This window comes from Stegostoma tigrinum, chromosome 24 (genome assembly GCF_030684315.1).
Source record: "Stegostoma tigrinum isolate sSteTig4 chromosome 24, sSteTig4.hap1, whole genome shotgun sequence".
Taxonomy (NCBI): domain Eukaryota; kingdom Metazoa; phylum Chordata; class Chondrichthyes; order Orectolobiformes; family Stegostomatidae; genus Stegostoma; species Stegostoma tigrinum.
The window spans coordinates 22,351,660-22,370,157 of NC_081377.1; positions in this window are offsets into that span (position 1 = coordinate 22,351,660).

Sequence of the window (18,498 nt, forward strand, 5' to 3'; positions counted from 1 at the left end):
AATAGAACTGAAACTCTAATGGGTAACTAAGGGGTTTAAGACAACGTATTTTGAAATGAATCCCTTTGTGAAGTACATCTTCTAATTTAAATTTCCAAAAGTTTCTAGCTGTTCCAGATTCAGTCACACTGTCTAACTCTGCGTTGCGAGCGGAAGTAAACAAAGCAATATCAAGGCTTCATATACATCACTCTAATTTGTGTTGTATCCATTTGCTTTCCTGAACTGCATTGCATGTACAGGCAGCCTGAGGCCAGGAAGGAACCTATTGTAAACAAGCCTTCAAAGTTAGCTGGAAAATCCAGTCTAGATGACTTTAATCAATAAGCTGGAGAAGCCCAGCTAATCATGAACTAAATAAAAATGCATTAGTGACATTGCTGCCTTTGCCAGCGAAAGTAAAACACACTGTATACAATGATCATTCTTCATGCCTCCTCAATCATATACGTGGTTAAAGTTTTGTTTCTGCAGCAGGGCTCCTGGCAATGGGTCCAGAAGTTAGATCCAATCGTATCTCAACTGTTTGCAGAATCTGGAGTTGCATTTCCTGGAGTGTGATGACTGGGGGCTGGGCAGTAGTCCCAAATAAGAAAGGTCACTCCCAATAAGTGTTGCTGCTAGTTGGAGGGAAGGAGCTCAGCAGCAGTGCCACTGGGGTCAGTGGCCACTGTTGGGACTGCACTTGTGAACAAGGGCACGATGGAAGGACACTGCATCTTGATAAGGTAAATGGGGGAGGGCACCTGAGCCAGTATGGGAAGGGTGAATTGATGAGGGCAGGCAGTGCTGTTCCTGTGGGGGTGGATATTGCTGACCCATCTATGGGCCAAACAATGCCCTATAACCCACCCAGAGCTCACTGTTATGATAGCAGAAAGGGATGTTGATTGTTCATTTATGTCGTTCATCTTTCTCTGGATGCCAAGTTGCAAGAAAATGACGAGTGCTCCACCTGCATCTCCCCCCACTCTATTCCCTCACTATTTTGCAGCCTTCTCACCATATTATTTCTATTGTAAAATGTTTAAAATAGTTTCATCAGCAAGTTTGGTGCAGCCTCTCTATAAAGTTTCTAAGGGTAACCCAGTAAAGGTTCCTTACCCACCAGTATTATTTAATCCATTGTCATCATGATAATGAGTGCCAGTAACCAAGCTGAACTGCATTGGAACTAAATGCAGAAGTAATATCAAAATGCATCTGCCATTGGGAATTGTAACCATCAAGTCTCCTTGATAACATTGCATTCAGGCAAGAGATTTCTTGGTAATGGATCAAATTTACTAATTCAAAAAAAGATATTATAACCTGCTTAAACCTTACTTTAGGAAAGTTGTGAAGTAGAGAAAGGGTGCAGGAAAGATTCAGTAGGTGATTCCAGATATTAGGATCTCCAGGTAAATCAATCTTTTTGAAAATCTGAAGCAGTTTTACTCTGAATAGTTTGAGAGGAGATTTGATTTTGCTTGAAGGATTTAGACAGAGTAGACAGGAGAAAACCGTTCTTATCATGCACAATCATATTACACAGTTACTCTTCAAAATTCAAATTGAAGAATTAATTCGTAATTTTTGACACTTGACTGAAAGTAAATTAGCTTCCACCGAGTCGGGAGTTGCTTTTATGGTGCAGGGAGATAGTCTTCCCTTGCATCTGCTATTTTGGTCCTCCTAATTGGTAGATGTCAGTGTTTGGAAGATGCTGTCATAGGAGCCTGGGTGAGTTGCCACTGTGCATCTTATCGGTGCTATATCCTGTAGCCAATGTCATCTGATGGTAGAGGCAATGAATGGTGAAGGTAGAGGTCTGAGCACCAATCAAGCTCTTCCATGCTGTTGAAACTGCACACATCAGGGCAAGTGGAGAATACTGCATGTTTTACAAATTGCAGATACTTATGGCTTGCAGATGGTGGATAAACTTTGTAGGGTCAGGAGATAAGTTACCAACTGCAGAATTCCCAGCCTCTAACCTGTTGTTATAACCACAGTATATATATGGCAATTCTAGTTAAGTTTGTAGTCAGTGGTAACCCTAGGGTTTTGATGGCAGTTGAGGATTCAGCAAAGGTAATGCCATTGAAAGTCAAGGGGAAATAGTTAGATTCTGTCTTGTTAAAGATGGTCATTGTCTGACTATTACTTGCCACTTGTCAGCCCAAGTCTGAAAGTTGCCCAGCTCTAACTGCATATTGACACTGACCACTGAACTGAGAAGTAGCAAATGGTGCTGAGATATGCAACCATCAGTGAATTTTCCCACTTCTGAGTTTTGGATGGAGGGAAGGTCATTGATGAAGCAGCAGAAAATGCTTTTCCCGAGGAAACTACCCCCAGGAACCACTGCTGCAATGTCCTGGGACTGGGATGATTGACCTCCAACAACCACAGCCACCTTCCTTTGTGCCAGGCATGATTCCAACCAGCTGAGAGTTTTCCCTGATTCCTACTGACTTCAATTTTGTTAAGGCTCCTTAATGCCACACTCAGTCAAATGCTGCCTTGATGTTAAGACAGTCACTCTCACCTTACATCTTGAATTAAAATCTTTTGTACATGTTGGAAGAAAAGCTGTAATGAAGTCAGGAGCCAAGTGACCCTGCTGGAACCCAACTGAGCATGTGTGAGCAGGTCAATGATGAGTAAGTGCTGCTCGATAACACTGTTGACTGTTCAGTCCCTCTGTAATAAGAAGGCGTAGAGCTGGATGAACACAGCAGGCCAAGCAGCATCAGAGGAGCAGGAAGGCTGACGTTTTGGGCCTAGACCCTTCTGTGTGGTTGTGATTGAGAGCAGATTGATTCGGTAGTATTTGGCCAGGTTGGATTTCTTCTGCTTTGTGCACAGGACATAACCTGATTAATTTTCCACATTGTTGGATTGTTGCCAGTGTTGTTTTTGTGCTGTAACAGCTTGGCTAAAGGCATGGCTATTTTTGGAGCACAGCCCTTCAGAGCTATTGTTGGATGTTACAGGGTCCATAGCTTTTTGCAGAATACAAAATTTTCAACTGTTTCTTGTCATCACATAGAGTGAACAGAATTGGGTGAAAACTGGCACCTGTAATGCTTGCGACTATGGGGGAGAGACTGAAAGGATAATTGATTCTGTCTTTCTGCCTGAAGATTGGTGCAAATACTTGAGCCTCGCAGTGATGGGTATCATTGAGGATGGCGATATTTGTGGAGCCTCCATCTCTTCTTGTCAGTTGTTTAATTCATCATACAATTCACAATGTGGATATGGTAGGACTGCAGGAATTAAATTTGATGAGTTGATTATCAGATTGATTAGCTGTGTATATCATATGTTGCTTATGCCCTTTGCCATGCAAGTACTCCGGTGTTGTAGTTTCACCAGGTTGACACTTTATTTTAGGCATGCCTGCTGCTGTCCCTGGTAAGCCATTCTGCACTCTCCATTGAAAAGTTTGATCACCTGGTAATGGTTGTGTGGGTGATATGCTTGACCACGAGGTTACAGTTAAATGATCTCAAACTGATTTTTTCTAAGGTACGAGGTGAGTAAAAGGTGACAAATGCACAAATAAAAAATAGGCCCGTTTTAACTCAATGCTTACCATAAATGGGTATGTGGGGGAAATGAGACAAGTGGCTGAGATTACCCACCACTGTAAGTTGAAAAAAAAAGCAGTAAGAAATATCAAGTAAGACCAAAAGAAATATCATTCAAATAAAGAGCAACTGAGCATTACTAAAAATAACTGCTCTGAAGGGTCATGGAATGAATGCAGAAAAACTGAACAGATACAAAATGGTAGATGCCTTAGATGGTGAGAAAAAAAGGGATGATAATGGATCACTGCCCAGCCTACACAGTGCCCAGTATTCTTGTGTATAATGGACAAATGATCCATTTCCACTTAGTTATGCCATCATCAGAGATGGATTTTTACCCCACTGCATCCATACCTTTAGAACTATGCAGATTATTGGATTACAAATGTTGATTTTAAAAAATTTAAATTAATTATGAATAAGTAACGCTGGGTTCAGATTTGACAGATATAATAATTCTTCGGTATTTAGCCTGTGTTACTATTTGAGCCTTGTCTGTGGGCTTCAGCTATTTAACTCTGTTGGCATTGCAACTGAACCCAAAACTTCTAATTTAAGCATTTAGTTATATATTTCTCCATGATCTTGAAATTACTGTTTTTGACATAGTGGGAAAAATATGGTATATCTTTGAACATCATTTGTGCAGGCACTTTAATTTGAACATTGCGAGTTATAGAGCAATTTGATCTTCTTTATGAAATATGCTAATAAGTTTAGCAAAACGTACCCAATTCTGTAGTCAACCCCAAATTTTCACGAGTGTTTGAATCTAAAGAATAACTGACGGTTGACTCAAAGACCAAGACCACAACTAGAAACTGATTCCACGCTTTTATAGCTATTACTTTCAGGGTAAGGTTAAAAACATTTCAGAATTTTGCAAAATCCTCAATATAAGTTATTTGCTTGGAGATACCCAATCTATGAAAGATCACCAGTAATATGTAAAGAAGATTTGTCTACGTTTTCTTAGTTAATACAGAAGCTTAGGTCCATAGCATCTGTGAACACCATGGAGATTTTATGTTCATTGGCTCCAAACTCTGGAAGCCACAAATTTGACCTTAAGCAGCATAGAAAGTGACGTGTAAATAATTGGGCCAGTCACTTGCACAATGTACTATCAATAGCTATACTGTTGTAGTTCAGTAACTGCACAAATATCTACAAGTAGAGCAAACCTATTCATCTTTAAGCATTACTAATGCTAACAGATTCCTAACTGTTTACACTGCATTCCCCAGGTTTATGGTAAACCATCACGGGATGCACATGTGACTTCTTTGTTATCATGTGTCTCAGACACTAAATGCGCCGGGACCTTTATATGTCCCAATACAATAATCTGTTTCGAGTCTATTTCTGTATTTGGCATAATTCAAAGGCAAATGTGCCAAAGTCAATAATGAGCATGCTAATATTTTGACCTTGTGGCCAGTGACAAGGTCAGAGTTCATGGACTGTGTATCATGGGACAACAGATATCTTCAACCTTCCTTTGGCTTTTAAGACTCAATAAAACAAATTGACTTGTATAGGCTTCTTCCTCGACAATAGTTTAGTTTCTTCCATTTGTGCCATTTTAAAAACACATTTAATAATACAAATAATGATAGTATGTGACCATTATAAAATTAAATGAATGTCTGGTGAAAATTGTTGGTGAAACAGTTGCAAAGGATACTTCCAATCATTGATTGCTGTAAATTTTTGAAGGAGGCCAGATATTTGAGAGCTCTTTAGAAGGACACCTGAGCAGAAGGTGGTGATTAAGGCTTATTGCTTTAAGCGGAGCTATCACTTTTCCCACATTTAAACTGTAAGATGGTAAGTATGCAAAAGACAACATCAGCCTTACTTCTGAATACCAAGGAGCCAATCCAACTCAACCACAAAAATAATAATCCCCTTAAGGTAATGGCTTAAGAATCGGGATTTAGTTCAAGCAATATATTGTGAAATTGTTAAAGGCCTTAACCAGAGTCACATGGGGAATTTCCCAGAGAAAATATATTAAAATTCTATTGAACTCATTGAACTGTCAATAAATGTCATTGGTGTGGATGATGAGCATTCAAAATAAATAAGAGTGTAATTTTTAGTTGTTTTAATTTCAAGCTGGCATTAGCTTGAATTAAATTAATGACACAACAACAGCTATCTCACCTATCACAAATGATGGCTTGCTCTTCTTCCCCAGACACAGTCACACATGACAGGTGCTTGCACATCAATGTCAGCACAATGAATTTCTTACACCAATTCCCATCTGTTCATCTTTCGCAGTAAAGTTGCATCAATGAAATTAAATTTGTAAAGTAAATAAAGAGTCATTCAACCTTACGAGCTTGCCCCGGAGGCTAAGCATCCTAATCACACAGTGACTGGATCTTTTGCCCAATTGCAATCACTTTTAACAATACATCACATCTCTTTGTTACCAGCTTCCGAAGCCCTGGCGTCTACAACATTATTGGACAATCTAAAGTGCCATCACCTGCAAGCCAGACACCAGCATAACTTGGAATTATATTGCTATTCCTTCACTATAGCCGATTTGAATCTAGGAATTACCTACCTGAGAGCAGAATTGGTATCCCTTCACCACATGGGCTGCAGCAAATCAAAAAGGCAGTTTACCAGAACCTTCTCAAGGGCAAGTAGAGATAAGCAACAAATGTTGGCCTAGCAAGTCATGGCCTTCTATCCTTGCTGCACACAGTCTTTGCGATCTAACGGCCATTACCTTTCTCTCCATTTCAAAGTCAGTTAATTGACTTCAAAGTGCTTTAAGATCTCTCTAAGTCATGAAAGGTGCTATACAAATTCAAAGCCTTGTCTATAATCTGATGAAGGACCAAAAAAACAACATTGAAAACCCCTTCCAGTTAATAACATTTGGATTTTTCCTGAGATACAAGTGACATGTTCTCCCATAAGGAGAATTAAAAAATCTTTCATTTTATTAATTCGAAGAGATAAGAAAATGGACAGATTGATGTACCTTCAGTTCTTTTAACACTGCCATCTTTTCAGTCAACTGGAAGTATTAGCGGTTGCTGTTGAAAAGAAAATACTTCACATTTTTCAAAAAATAGACAGAAATTTGATTTAATTTTATTTCCTCCCCTTTAAATCTTAAATATGATCTATTGGCACTTTCTAATTTCATTACAAAACAATTCTCTATAGAAGAACATAGATAAAGTTAGAGTGGGAATATTGTAAATGTCTTAAAAGGTTGTGAGTGGGGATACATAATTCTTTATCTTCCCTGTGGTAATTCCTTGTGTTTTTGTTTCATGAGAGATCATAATGATTCCTACATTGCACGCCAGTCTATTCTGGTGTTTTCTCCTCTAACCCAGACTGAAGTTTTTTTTTGTGAGCACCACTTAACCTAAGGGAAATGACTGAATCAAGCTTGGATGTCTGGTACAGGTATTTGAGAGATCCTCACACAAGGTAACAAGATGCCACTGATATTTGGAGAGATGAAGTCACTGGTTGTCTATCATGCAAGTTACTTGATGCTGCATGTAATCCCCTCAGGAATGTCTTACCATCTGAGTGCCTTGCAAATAATGTTTATTTATATTAGCTGCAGGCTTCTTTCCAGCCGGTGCTCCTGTCTTGGAATCTGAAAACAATAGTTGTGTGATCCATGATATTTTCTTCCTTTCAAGTTAGGATGCTGTTATCAGTGTTTTTGAGTTTTCTATTATCTGTGACTACTGATGTCATTACCTGAAAGAGCAATAGGACAACCTTGCAATTTTAATTCATCACCACTGGGATGTTAGGTTGTCCGTTAACAGTTCACCTGAACTCTGCATTTTTGGGCTACTTTCAATATTCTTTGTAGATTGTATTAAGGAGTCTGAAACCAGCAGGATGTGAAGCAGGAGTAGCAGTTTTTAGCATGAATCCCTTAATTATTTTCAGCAAGAGAACCAAAACCCTCTCCCATTGACATTGAAGAGTCTAAATTCTCAACCATCAATAGCCTAGAGTCACTACTGACAAAATGTATGAATTGGACAAATCACATAAATACTTTGACCACAATAGCAGGTCAGAGACTCACCTCCTAATCACTGTTCCCATTAGGTTTCTTTGTCTTCTGCATGACTCCCCTGAGAGGTGCACTCTGCAGTGAATTCTGGAACTGAACTATGGAGAGGTAGCATTTATACAATAGTTGGGGGGGATGATTTGGAATGTGGAGAAAGGATGTCGATAGCTCAGATTCAGGGGCTATCAACTTGCTGGATGAATGCGGCTGCAACAAGATGCAAGAAGCTCAGTATCATCCAAATAAAAGACCTATCTGATCGACGCCCCATCCACGAACCATCCAATCACTCCACCACGTGAATGATGTGTGTGTCATGTACAAGATCAACTGCAGTAATTTGGTTAAGGCTTCTTTAAAGAGTACCTTTCAAATATGTGGCCTATATCACTCCAAGAACCAAGGAGCAGGCTCATGAGATCACCATCACTTGTATATTTCCCTCCTTGTTGCACATGAGATGGAAATCTAAAATTGTTCCTTTGTCATCACTAGATCAGAATCCTTGACTCCTTTCCTAGGATCATTGTGAGCGTACCTGCATCACACAAAGTGTAGCATTTCGAAAAGTCTCACCACCACCATAAGGGCATTTAAGGATGGGCAATAAATACTCATCTTGCCAACCAAGCAAGCATCACATGAACAACTTTTTATTATAAAGAGCCTCTTACTATGCATCTTGCCAGAACTCAATCAAATTCAACTAACAAAATTTAACCTTGACTGATGTTGCACTCTACAGTGCTCTTCACGCACTTGGAGTCAGGTTTCTATCATCTGTCACCACTTAGATTGAGCAAATGCTGATTCTACATTTAGGAGAGAGAAAAAGATTTGTAGTATTGGCTTGCTTTAAGATGAAGTTAGTAGTAAATGTGATCTGGTAAGGGATCAAAAATGCAAAAGGGAAATTAAAATGATAAATGAACTACTTCTGTCATCTATTTCCATTTCAATCACTCCTCTTCTCAGTTCTATCTTGCTAGACTGCATTTTTCTCCATTGTGTTTTACTTATTGCTTAACTCTGCAGAATATTCTGAACCACAGACTGTTCCAATGACAAGAAAAAGTAGCCACAAAGAAGAAAGACAGCTTTGATTTGAGCAGACCTTACTTATAGAAAGCCTGCCAAATTGTTGGAAGACTTTACATGGTTGTTACTGCATAGGGCTCATGAACTGTAACATATTATTAACTAATTTTTCGTGTTTATTGTCATTAACAGTACTGCAAGCTGCACTCCACAATGCCTGTCATTATGCTGTCTTTATGTCAGAACAGACTTCTTGGCCTCTCCCATGCACCGTTTGGTTAGCATTATGCTGACAATCGGTGAAAGTTTATTCTGTATGAGCGTATACTAAATGCTAATCCAAATCATCCTGCATTATGTTTGTTTTGAATTGAGGCTTATCTTGGTGGTCTGCCCAGAAGTCACGTTTTACCAGAAGTCACCAGTTTATGGATACCTGAAAATACAATAATATTTTGGAGTGATTGTAGTATATCTGTTATAGAGTAGGCACTCCACTTTGTCATGGAGGGATGGGGATTGGAAGTTCAGTTCAGGATTAAGTATGCACCAATTTTAGAACTGATTTAGGCTGAATTTTGTTGAGGGATCAGGTGTTTTGTCAACCAGATGAAGAATGTTTGAAAAACTCACCCTGTCTCTTCCAGGGATGGCCCACTTAATCACATGACAATCAGGCAGTGGAAGGCCACCAGTGGGTCTCTCGTAGAATGAGCCCTTGGGGTGATAAATGCTGTCCAGTGAGATTTGTTGGCCAATCAGAGATTGGCAGACCCTGCAATCAGAGACAGTGCAATGGCTGCTGCTGACAGAACATATTACAAACCCCTGGGGTCCCCGAATCATAGAGACTCAGGGAAAATGTAAGTGAAGGGGAAAGGTTTCTTTGGTTGGATGGCACAGTGGGAAGCAAAGACAGGAGGTGGGTTTCACACTGGATGCGAAACATCAACTCTGTTTCTCTGTCCACAGATGTTTCCAGCCCTGCTGAGTTTCTTCAGAATTCTCTGTGCTTGTTTTGGATGTCAAACAAGATGCTTGGTAGTATAGAGCCATTAAGCAGATTTAGGAGAATTTGTTATCATTAGCATATATTTGGAAGCTAACCTTGTATTTACAAATGACAAGGTTGCTAAGGGTGGGTAGTTCGGAGATACTCAAAACGACAGGACACAGATGAGAAAAGAAGCCACCAGTGGATATTCTATTTGACAGGCTGTGTCACTGAACTGAAAAACAGCAGAGAGGCATTACTGCAGAAAATGTCATTTGTGACTTTGGTTAAGGATATTCTTACTGGAGCTGCTGCTTTAGCATTTGCTCGGTGTCTTTTCAACCAACAATGCTGCAGTGATGGTCAAATGAACTTAAATAACCCACGCTCACAAAACAACGAAGGAAGGTAGATGATTCTATTTGAAGAAAAATTGAATATCTTTTGCTGAGCACATTAAAAGCTACATTTGTATTGCCATGTATGACGTATTCTGGAAGTTCTCTATTTGTTGTAACTCTCAGTATATTTCAATGTTCATGTATTTTATGTAGTTCTTGGCTAAACTTGATTCTTTATGGTTCATGACCAGCTCAGTATAGACTTTGTTTATATTATTTTAAATTAGTTTAAAATTATTTTCTCCAAATGCTAATATATTTTTAAAATTAATCTAGATTATTAAAGTTAATGCTAAAGAGCTTTGTATATACTCTATGAAGTTGGGAAGCTTCCTTAGAAACTGGCCTAATATACCCCTGATGGTCCAAACTGTGCTGGACACCTATTCAGTGTTGTTCTCTGATAGTTTTATGTTTTAATGTATATGGACAATATTTCTGTATGCTCCATTTAATGGATAACTGTATATATTCAACACAGTCTTGGCTAACAATATGTGTTTCTCTATTTTGTACAGTTCCTGCCTAACTCTCATAAAATAAGACCCTTGGCCAGCGAGGAGTCTATAATTTAAGTCCCACAAACCTATCAAAAACGTTCGTGATTTTTCAGACATGTCATGCAACCTTTTTGATTTAATAAAATCTACTTGGAGGATCATTTCTTTCAAACTATTGATCTGCCTTGGACAGTGAAAATGTGACAGCTTAATCTTTTCTCTCTGTTCTAATTGCCCAATAGTGAAATTTGTGCTGTGAGTTGGAAGATAATTAGGAAATATTCATTTCATTTTACCTGAAAATGGTTTAGCATTTCATAATGTCATCAGTTCCAGTGCATTTGAATATTATGCATTATAATATTTGCAAGACTGTTTACTGTGAACTCCATGCTAACAGATTGTTCTCCCAAAAGAAAAAAATGATGAGAAGGTGATTGGAGAAGATAATTCAAAAATGGTAAAGATTAATAAAAGAAGAAAATTTTTTGCTATGGGTGTACCATGGTAGGACACCTATTCCCACTTGTGATTTCATACATAATATATTGTTCAAACTGGCAAAAGAGCCAGGACGAACCTTTCTTCACCATAAGGAAAGCACTAGGCATCTCTACCTCCTCTTCAAACAACTGGTGGGCAAGAGCCCCAACAGAATGCCTCCGAAATGTCAGGGCTATGAAAGAAAAAACATCACTACCTTTCCTGCTCCTAACCAATCCAACTGATGAGTCTGTACCCAAAAATTAAATTGATTGAAGATAGAATTTTGTTTCAATGTGCCACGTAACTGACAGTGCACACTATCCAAGCTCACTGGCAAAGCTGTCACAGGAGGTTTGTCAGCATCTCATTAAGGTGTGTTTGTCAGTTCCACTGTTTGTTCAACTCATTATCACTCTCAGTACTGAAATGAAAATGATTCTCATTTCATCCATTAAGGGAATGTAAAGGTGGTAGGTCAGAACTCCAAACTACTCGGAGTGCTTTTAGTCCTTAACTGCAAAATGTGTTTTAAAGAGGACTGCTGCAGCAACAAAATAACTGAAGGTGTAAAAGATCTGTGTGGGACTGATTGAACTGAGGTCTCTTGTGACTGCAAAGATAACAAGGAGCTGACAAACTCCTGCTCAACAATGAGTCACTCCTTCTGGATTATGTCTTAAACTGCTCTCACATTTTGTGTTTTTCTCTTTGAAGAATATACAAGGCCAGGGGTTAAAGAGTCAGTTTCGGAGGAAGGGTTACCGGATCCAAAACATTAAGTCTGCTTTCTCTCCACAGATGCTGCCAGATCTGCTGAGCTTTAACAGTTCTTTCGGTTTTTATTTAGTCTTTAATTTCCACATTTATCAATTGAATATAGCTGGTACCTTCCCATGTATACTTTTACAACAACCAGTTGAGCATGCAGTCATCCGATGATATTCAAGTTCTTTCACACTCATTCAAGAGGTAATATGTTAATATATTGCGACTGAAAATGAATTATGTTAGTTAACTACTCCATCATGAAAATAGTCAATTTAAAGTGAAGAACTTGACCATAAGTTCAAACAAGTTGTGTATAAAATATCACTTTAATTTAACAAGCACTAACTGCAGATGATTAGAAGGGATTTTCTGAAGAGTGGTAATCTCACACAGAATTTCACTCCTGCCCGCCTTTGTTATGAGAAAAGGGAGCTCCTAATTTCTGAGAGGAGATTCCGCAGAAATATATTGCTCTCTATCCTACCACTCAGCACAAACAAATTAACTGTTGAAAATTCTCGACATGGAAGTCAGAGCAGGTACCTGCAACTAGGCTTACTGCTTGTTCTATAGGATCTCCATGTTGCAGACCAGACACCAACATTTCAAACCATCTTTCGTTGCACTGGCGGTACACACCCCGGATCCTGGGATATATAGCATCCAGCATGTGCCAGCCTCTAAGAACCTTCATGAATATCTCAATCCACTTACAGTACACTTCTACACTGTGGGGCACAACAGCAACTGTCATGGAAGTACTGTAGCAAGGACGCTAGCTCATGGATTGGACCAGGCTGCATCTCTAGCTGTTCCCTTTCTGTCTTGGGTCTCACTTATTTTAAGTTTAGCTGGATGCTTACAGCATCAGTGCTTTACCATGGTTTGACCTTTTGCATCATGAACCTCAGAGAGTGATACCAAATTCATGGTACTGCTGCATCACATGCAGAAACAAAGGAAGGAAGCTTTGCATAGCTGTCAGCAGTCCTCAGGCAAATCATGTCAGGTAGCCTTTAGACAGGGGCTTCTAGCACAGGAAGTCAAGGGCAGCCTCTAATTCCAGTTCAGGAATTTGGATTTGGCCAGTCAGCTGCTCAGAGCATTCAGAATCCGAATGTTCTCTGCATAATGAGTGAGGAGCCAAATATTGGGCAGTCTACAATCTATTTTGACTCTTTCTATCACACTGATGACTGTTATTCTCCTGGAATGACAGACAGTTAGGTATTATGGGAGATGAAAGTGAGTGGTACAGATGGTATTTTTGCTGCAGGTGGGGAAGGTGTCCCGAGCAGGTGAGTAGGCAGCATACAGCGTATTTGGATTTAGTGGTGTCAGGGTTAGAGTGGATGGCAGTGATGAGTGAAGATGGTGCAGGCAATAGTGGTAGAGCATGAGCCCTGGTAGGAAGTGGACACATTTGCAGAGATAGAGTGAGTGTGAGGCAGCAGAGGGAAAATGGTGGCACTTATGCAAGTAGAGTGGAGGGCATTGAGAAGTCAGCAACCTTCTTCCTACCATGCTGAGCATACCTTCAGATGGCTGAGATTGCACTGATTCAGATAGGAAAGCTGGGCCAAACTAATAGGGGTGCAATGGCATGGCTCCTCTGTCAGTCCTGGGGTTAATGGAAATCCTGTCTTGGAAACACCTTGTCCAACAGGACTTCTAGGTCCCTGTCCACAGAGTTTTCCCTTCTCTGCTATGTCCAGGAACTGTGCAGGACACCCCTGACTAACAGCTGTTCCCTGGGTATGCAAAAGTCTTTTAATGACGGATCTAGCGACAGAAATGTTTGTCCATTCTGGGATGTGCCAGTAGTGGCAAGTTATACAGAAACAGCAAGTGGTAGAATGGGGCCAGAATCAAGTGAGAAGGCTGCCACAGGGCCACACAGGCTAATGAAATATGACAAGAGATTTGGCTGCGAGAAACACTCAATGAAATTCAATAAAACTGATACTTAGCCAAAAATGAGTAAGATTCAACTTGATATCTTGAGATGTTTTATTCTTTTAAAGATCTACATAAATATAAAATTGTTCTAGTTGTTGTTGTTTTGGGTCATTAGCCATTCATCACAAGTAGTTAAACTGGTGAGTGTGAGATTAATTAACAATATGTTTTCATCATCACGGTCTTCCTGCTTTCAACCTCCTTGCGCTTGGGTATGGCAAAGGAAAAGCAGGAGCGTTTACTTAAATCATCTACATCTTGTAAATCAGAAGTTTGTGGAGGAAGTGGTTTGTGAGATTTAGGTTTAGATATGGGAAAAACACCCTCTTCAGTTACTTCAGCCTCACTGCTGACCACAGCCTCAGCTATGATCATTCGAGTGATGGCCAGCTCCTTATTCCACATCAGGCCGAGAACATAGAGCCATGCCTATTTCTCCTAGTTAGGTGCTGCTGCCTCATGATACATACATTCTTATCCTACATAAAAGATACCACTATGTCAGAAAGTGCAGTGCACTGGGATGTGTTTGTGCAATATAGCTATCATGGTTAAATTCTGGCAATGTATGGATATTGCTGTGAGGGGAAGATTTCCCACTTTCTTCTCCTCTCATTACATGTTGTCCTTTCCCAGGGATGTGATTCCAATGGCCCTCAAGCACCTTGACTAATTTATCATGTGTAGTAGTGATTTAGGTAGTACCAACTGATGGGGCATTGAACTATTGTGACCATCACAACTGCATGTCCTCTTCAGATTTCTACATTATCCAGCAATCATGTTACATAACAATGGTTGATTTCTTTCTTCTTTAGTGCAGCTGCTTGCACTTCCCAGACCGATCATCTAACTCAACATTGGGGATTTACCTGGTCTATATCTAGGTGATAAAGTTTTATAATATTAATTTTGACAGCTTGGATTCTAGAGTAAAGTTAAATCAGTTTTTGGTTTGCAGTGCTGCTTAAGTCTGATCCTTTTCTTCAAAGTAAAGGATCAGAAACTCATTTGTGACAATCAGCCTAAGAAAGTCTATCAAGAAATTAAGTGATTTATGGGAAATGACTCAACAATTTAAATGGTCAAATATCTGCTACTTATTATTGCTTTGAGATTTTACAACAAGAGGATGGAGATGAGAGTGGTGCCAGGAGCAGCAAGCAGTTTTAGTTTAGAAGAAGAGATCCAGGCATGCCGAAGGGAAGTTTTAAATTTGCAGAAGCTTCCAGGCCAACATAACTGGAAACTATCTTTCAGCTGTTTTCGCAGTTCAAGTCTACCAAGCTGGAAAAAACAATGAAAAGTTTGTGAGTTGGCCTGTCTGGGTGCTTCATGAGAGACAGTAATCGAGTGAATCACATCAGGCAAATGTCCAAGTTGTCAAAAGGGAATACTTTCAATCTTGTCAATTGAATAAGATATTTTAATATAAAGGTAAGAGTGATATTTCACTGGGATTGAATGTCTGCAAAGGATATTGACAGGAAAAGAAGTTCAACCTATACGTTAAAATATTTGCAAAGTGTCATAAAAATGTATATAATCAACTTGGTGTATCTTTTCTTTTCTACACTAAACTCTTATTCTTTTGTCAAAAGTACATTAACAGCCTCGTGTGAGCCACCATGGTAACCAAACCATGAAAATAACACTTATAATCTATCAAGGCAATTTTCACTCTGAGAATCTGACTTATCCATTCCTACATTCAGCTGGGATCAGAATAGTAACTCAATAGCTCCTCAACCAGTACATGCACCGGCAAGCCATCAGGTTCATATTTTAAATAGTGATGGTATATGTTAATTGTGTGAATCACTTCAGTCCTTGAAGGCTACAGATATAATTAAGTTAAAGAGGTTGTCTCAATGATAGATAGAAGTAGTAAAAGTTAATTTTACCTCAAAACATCAGAGCAGATTTTCCTCTTTTGATCTTGATCATAACTATTCCCCTGATGAAGTGTGCCAAGAAAAAATTGGGCAGGCACCATTAACTCGTCAACACACAATTTTCTCTGTGTCCTCTGCCCAACTGAAATGCAAGAGTGGAAAATCGCCCCAATTGCGTTTATCATCTGTCAGCCATGGTTCAGTTGGTGACACTCAGTCCTTTGAGCCACAGGTCTCATAGCCATTAAGCCTAACTATACACTGGACCACTACAGTCAAAGGTGTTGTCTTTCAGATGAGATGTCAAACCGAGGCTCCAATTAACTTCTTGTGTGAGTGTACAATCTTATTGTTTCAATGAAGGGGAGGGGATGTATCCCAATGTCCTGACTAATATTTATTCCTGAATCAACATAACAAAAACAGACTAAATATCTGTGCACTGATATATTGCTGTTTAATGACAGCCTTGTTTTCTCCTCTATTTATTCATCCTGACCTTAACCTTCTCACATATTGTCCTGGTTATGGGTGTCACTGACTGGGCCAGTGTTTATTACCTATCTCTAATTGCCCAGAGGGCAAGAGTTAACAACATTGCTGTGGATCTAGAGTCGCATGTAGACCACTTCACGTAGGAATGGTAGATTCCTTTCTGAAAGGACATTACTCAACCAACGGATTTTTCGTCTGACCATCAACAATGGAATCATGGTCATCATTAGTTTCCTAACATCAGATATTTACTGAATTCAAATTCCACCATCTGTTGTGGCAGGATTTGAACCCAGATCCCTGGAATATTAACAGCATCTTCAGATTAATAGTCTAGCAATAACACCACTAGGCCTTTGCCTCCCCTAAGCAGTAATGACACTTAAAAAATAATATGTAATTAACTGTAAAGCACATTGAGATTTCTGGTGGTCATGAAAAATGCTGAATCAATGTATGTTTACTTTAAATTCTGCAAAAGCTTTGAGGAGTAAAAAATGTGAGCACATTTGCTCTTGAGAATTGGGCAAAATACTATGGTTACCACCTTGAATTTTCACCCAGTAAGCAGAGAAATTATCAATCACATGCACACACACTCACAAAGAATAGTGTATTAAGGACAGAAGAAACCCCCTTCAGCATTTGGAAGGTTAATGGTATTCTGTCAATAGCCTAAAAAATGCTAACCGTGTAATATTTTGCAAGAACGTAGGAATTCTCCTGTAGTCCTAAGGGCTGGTTAGTAATTCCATTAAAATTCTCTGCTTATACATTTTGTTGAGGGGCAAACATCTTTCCAAACACCAGTCACCACATGCCTCAGATTATTACATGACATGCTATACTTTTCAATGATAAACAGTTTGTTTCAATAAATCAATTTCAAGACTTTGACAGCATTAGCTAAACATTTTCGAAATGTTAATATGCACCTGTTATTAAAAAAAAACTTGCCTCCTGCAAAATATATTTCCACACATGGATTTCATAAAACTATTGTATGGAATAATTGCAGTAGACATGCAGTGATATAATCAGATTTCTACCACCTGCAAAACAGACATGCACCCAGTACACAAAGCTCATACACACTAACACACACACACCACAACTTTCACCCTCTGTATCAATAATATTGGGGGCAAGACATGACAAGGTCAATAAGGATGCTTGCAAATTCAACTCAATGAACGCTTAGGTCCCCCTGTATGTGAGTCATATGCACCCTGACCCTTACCTTCTCTCATATTGTCCTTCAACATGATTCACCTTCACATTAATGTAAGGGGAAAATTAACAGAGAGAGAAAGAAGTGACAAAACAACTCGAATATATATCAACAGTAAATGTAATCACAGCCATTGTGAGTATATGCTCAACCATGTGAGGAAAAAGTGTATTGAGAATTTCTGATAAATACAGAGTGAGGGCAGAATATTTCCCTCACAGCTGTGATGTGAGCAAGGTAGGAAAGGTGGGAAAATACAGTAAAAATGAAAATATCTCAACCTTGATGTTGAAAAAAAACCTTTTCTAATTTTCCCATCAAGCTGTAATTGGTGTATTCAGAATCTTGCCATCTTGCCTGTCATTCAAGCAGAAGTTCCAATTCTCTCCTCCATCAGGAAACTAGATGGCACAAATTCTTGATGATTAAATCAGAGTTTGTACCCGGTGCATGTAATTTACTGAAAACATATCATGACTGTCATTGAATTGATTCTTCAAAAACATGTCCATGAATGATCCACGGCCACCATCCTCTTGGACCCTTCGTCCGCACAATACAACATTAACAAAGTCACCAGCCTCACTACATCCTCTTACCTGCCCTCACATTAACTCAGACACTACTTCAGCCCTTTGCTTTGGAGCCTTACGACCATCAATAGCTTGCATGCTCATGCCGGCTAACTTTTGTTGAGGGACAGACATGAACCTGCTGTACCTGCCTGAGATGCTCCTAATTTTCTTTCTCTACCCTCATTCTCTTTGCATTCACTCACTTTAATATTCATGTGCAGGTTACCAACCTCTCTATACTTTACATTGCTCTCATAGTGAACAGGATCTTTAGTGCTCAGTTGTGGGCTGCCAGTCTCTGTGATTTGCATCACTTTTTAGAAATAGGGGGATAAGCAGGCAGGCAGCTTGTGATGGTGGGAAACACTGAAGACAATCAGAAAGTGAGTGGGCGTGTGGCTGTGCAGCACCGTGTTATATCAACATTACTCCTCTCTATTAGATAATATTGAAAACAAGCTGCATGTGTTTCAAGCATGGTAATTTGTGAAAGCCAA